The sequence below is a fragment of the Oryctolagus cuniculus genome, chromosome 7 (genome assembly GCF_051225735.1).
Source record: "Oryctolagus cuniculus isolate XC-2025 breed Fujian yellow rabbit chromosome 7, ASM5122573v1, whole genome shotgun sequence".
In the NCBI taxonomy this organism is placed as follows: Eukaryota; Metazoa; Chordata; class Mammalia; order Lagomorpha; family Leporidae; genus Oryctolagus; species Oryctolagus cuniculus.
Window position 1 is genome coordinate 79615838 of NC_142873.1, and position 4711 is coordinate 79620548.

Here is a 4711-nt window from a genome sequence, read left to right on the forward strand (position 1 = left end):
TCCCTCTCCCATTCCATTCACATCAAGATTCATTTTCAATTATCTTTATATACAGAAGATCAATTTAGTATATATTAAGTAAAGATCTCAACAGTTTGCGCCCACACAGAAACACAAAGTGTAAAGTACTGTCTGAGTACTAGTTATAGCATTAATTCACATTGTACAACACATTAAGGACAGAGATCCTACATGAGGAGTAAGTGCACAGTGACTCCTGTTGTTGACTTAACAAATTGACACTCTTGTTTATGGCGTCAGTAATCACCCTAGGCTCTTGTCATGAGCTGCCAAGGTAGAATAGATGTTAATAAATGTTTCATCATCACAAGTGATACCAGCCATAAGTTTGCTTTTAACAGCGGGAAAATTTTCTTAATATTTATACATATTAGTTTCTCGCTTGCCTCTAGTTGCTGTATAGAGTTTATTGAAATATGGGGAAAAATTTTATGTCGTGATATTTACCCAATTTTTCACCAATGGTTTTTGCCTTTGGGTCATCTGTAGAAAGTCTTCATTATCTCAGGGTTGCCTAATTATCTAGGACTTTTTTTTTTCTCAGTTTACATTTACATCTTTAATCCCGCAGGATACTTTTAGATATGTAGCTCTTTTGTTTTCATTGTCTGTCAGTAAAGCAGAATGTTCTCTTCATATAGGTCTTTGATTTCTTGTTGTATGAATTCCTGGGGATTTTTAATTTTGTTGTTGTTGTGAGTGGAGGTTTTGGAAGAAATGTGTGTGACCGTATTTTTTTATATAAGAACATTGTGACCAGTTACTCGACTGTGGTCTCAGTTCTTGGTTTTCCAGTTGGTTCTCTGGCTTTCCAATGGTTAAGACTGGCAAGTGAGGGTGCTGGCACTTGGCGCAGAGTAAGCTGCTACCTGGGGTGTCCCCATGCCATATCGGGTGCCTGGACTTGATGTGGATTCCAGCTCTGCTGCAGTTTCCAGCTTCCTGCTAATGTGCCCCCGGGAGACAGCGGATGATGGCTCCAGTGCTTGGGCCCCCGCCACCCACGTGGAAGACCTGCATCGCATTCTGGGCCGTTGGCTTTGGCCTGGTCCAGCCCTGGCTATTGCAGGCATTTGGGAATGGCATCTCTCTCTCTCTCTCTCCCCCTTTCAAATAATTAGAATTTTAAGGTTCGTAAATAACAATATTCCTTTCTTTTTATTCAATTATTTTTTAAAAAACATATTTGAAATGCGGCTTTATTCTGAATCTAGATAACAAAGAATGGGCATGACAGTAACAAGCAAGATTTCACCCTTGAATATTGTGATGTGACTGTTAGCAGTCTTATATTTGAAACTTGAGAAGAAAACATTTTCAAAACAGCTAATCCACAGGTTCACAAAACGAAGGTGTTTTTTAACTGCCACATTCCCTGCGAAGCTCCTTCGTCTCCTTCAGCCTCCCGCAGAGGAAGCACATGGTCTGCTTAGCCAGATGATGAGAGTGGCACACAGGCTGCACTGCTGACATCACAGGACAGTGGTCTGACGCCAGGCCCCACTGCCACTGACTCCTCATCCGGGTCATCGTCCTCATCCAGACTGCTGTCTGCACAACCTCTATGGCATGCTCATACTGCACTCCGGTGCAGGTCCACGGCCAACTCTGATGGGGCAGGAGCAGGCATGGCAACAAGGCCCGGGCTGGGGTCTCCCATAAGCTTTCTAGCAAGCCCGAGGGAAGACTTGTCAAAGTAGCAATTACTTTTGGCAGAAATGTCATAGTACTTGGGGCCAGTGCTGTGGCATAGTGGGTAAAGCTGCCGTTTGCAGTGCCGCATGCCATATGGGTGCCGGTTCAAGTCCTGGCTGCTCCACTTCTGATCCGCTGTGGCCTGGGAAAGCAGCAGAAGATGGTCCATGTCCTTGGGTCCCTGCACCTGCATGGGAGACCTGGGAAAAGCCCCTGGCTCCTGGCTTCAGATCAGCCCAGCTCTGGCTGTTGCAGCAAATGGGGGAGTGAACCAACAGATGGAAGACCTCTCTCTCTCTCTCTCTCTCTCTCTCTGCCTCTCCTCTCTCTGATTTTCAAATATATTTATTTATTTATTAATAAATATTTTTTCTTAAAAAAAAGGAAGAAATATCATAGTACTGAAGATTCTTCTTTTGGTAGAAGACAGTGGATTTTGCCTTTGCTTTCCTGTCCTTAATATCCACTTCACTGCCCGACAGCACAATGAGGACTGTTTTCACACGCGCGCACCAGGTGTCTATGCCTGTTAGGCACGTTCGTGTAGGTAATGCTGGATGTCACATCCAATATCACGATGACACACTGGGCTTGAATGTAGTAGCCATCCTGTAGGCCACCACACTTCTCCTGGCTGGCTGTGTCCCAGACATTGAACTTGACGGGCCCCTGGCTGATGTGGAAGATGAGTGGGGACACCTTGATGCCCAGTGTGGCTCCATACTTCTCCAACTCTCCGGTCAGGTGGACTCCTGACCAGCGAGTCATCGATGACCAGAGGCAATTGCAGTTGCACTTGGGGCTCTCTCTGCAGAGCCATTGCAGCATTGTCTCCCGGAAGCAGCTCAGCGCCAGTCTGACTGAGCCTGGGAAGTCCCTTTCAATTCTTTCTCATCTGAAAGACATAATATGATAGCTCATGGTTTCATTTGCATTTCTTGAACAACTATTGGGAGTTTATGTGTTATCAGATATGTACTGGGCATTTGCTTTTCTGTAGTGAGAGACATTCATGGACTTTGTTAACTCTATTTTATTTTATTTATTTTTTTAAAGATTTTATTTATTTATTTGAAAGGCAGAGTTACAGAGAGGATGAGAGAGAGAGAGAGAGAGAATCTTTCATCCACTGGTTCACTCCCCAAATGGTTGCAACCGCCGGAGCTGTGCTGATCTGAAGCCAGGAGCCAGGAGCTTCTTCGAGGTCTCCCACGCAGGTGCAGGGACCCAAAAACTTGGGCCATCTTCTGCTTTCCCAGGCCCATAGCAGAGAGCTGGATTGAAAGTGGAGCAGCCAGGACTGGAACTGGCACCCTTATGGGATGCTGGCACTGCAGGCAGCGGCTTTACCTGCAACGCCACAGCGCTGGCCCCAATACCTGTCATATTTTCATTGATCCTATACAATTATTTTTAATCCATGCCCACTCCATACATTATTCCTGCCAAGAGGAACAGAGTCACCCACTGGCCAATGTGAGTGTTAGCATGGGGGCAGTCTTCAGAAGTTCATCATCACTGCTTAAGACTCGGTGCCTACAAACAGACTTTTTGTCCCTTGATCCATAAAACCCTATGGGAGGCTGGGGGTGAGGAGTGACACAGGGCCCAGAGTGGGAAAGGCGCTACTCCAAGCCACACAGCCCCAAGCTGTGCCCCACCCCCTCCTCCCACCTGCTAGGCTGCGCCCTCCCCATGTGCCGGGTGGTCTCCCTGCCAGGTTTGAGGGGATTATCCCGAATCAATATTTGCAATAGCTGTTTTTTTTTTTCTAACTGGAGTTAAGTTTATAAGCTTTTTTTATTTAACCACCAAACACCAGAAATAAAAATGTGGAAGGCAGCCAGTTTGGCTGGGAGCCAATGCACTTCCTCGCGGCCGCGGAGCGCGCCCTTCGTCCCAGTTGTTTTCCCTCTAGTTGCTGACATTTCCTCTCAAAAGCTGAGCCGCTCCCCTAACTTCTCAAATTCTTCATCGGCATAAGTCAGCCCCCCAATATCTCGCGCAGAGCCAGTCCTCCTGGTGTAGCCCCTCCCCCCAGCCCAGGCCCCTGACACCTGAGCTCGGGCTGGGGCCTGTGGCCAAGGCTCCGAGCTGGGGCCCAGGCCACGTGATCCAGGCTCCAGCTCCAAGTCATTTCCTGGGGGAGTTTTAATTGCAGGCTCTGCAAATGCGAAAGGAGGCCCTGGTGGGCGGGGAGAGGGCAGCCAGAGCTGCTGCAGGCGGGTTCCTGGGAGGAAGCTGGGGAGAGGTTTTGTTCATACTAATCCCTAGCTAAGGGCTGGAATAAGACTGAGGCCATGCACAGTTAATCACCTCACACACAGGCATCCAGCCCCCAGCCCCCAGCGGGACGAAGCTGGCTCCTGGGCACCAGGGAGTTGGATGATCTTGGTGCTCACTGTGGTGCAGGGCTACTGCCCAGCAGGAAAGGGAATGGCAGACATGGAACAAAGAATTCCTCGTGACAAATCCAACAGCTACAAGTGTGAAAACTGCTTGGTCAAGCGTACAAGAACCTTGGCCCAGCGTACAAGGTTCTTTCTTTGGGAGCAGTCGGAGGAGGCGTGAGACAGCCCCAGGAATGTTCAACCCCTTTCTTCCACCTCCCACACTTAGGAGTGGGACGCCTTGCAGAAACCGCCCCATGTGGGTCTGACATGAGCGCGAGGAGGGACTGGGAGAGGCCGGGTGACACTGGAGCGCTCTCTCCTCCCTGTTGCGCTGGCGAGCTTGGGCCCTACACTCTCCTGACCTCCCAGCAGCACTTTGGGGCTGGTCCGAGACGCCCGCAGCACATCCCAGGTTGGCCATGAAAGTCACTCTGAGTCAGCTCTCAGCGACCCGCCCATCAGGGGCTCCTCCCCTCGGCTCCGGCTCCCGGGGCTTCCGTGCTCAGACGCATGTTCCAGATGGCCTGGGCTGGCAAGGGTTTGAGACGTGTCTCAGCATCTTGTGATGTGTTCCTGAAGCTCTGGGCCTGCTGGGGGGTGAG

The 4711-nt window shown here is 49.3% G+C and overlaps 1 pseudogene; it reads right to left on the reverse strand.

Annotated features, from left to right (window-relative positions):
* Positions 1 to 1380: 1380 nt before the first annotated feature.
* On the reverse strand, positions 1381 to 2536 carry LOC100343148 (GTP-binding nuclear protein Ran pseudogene; annotated as a pseudogene).
* Positions 2537 to 4711: the final 2175 nt, after the last annotated feature.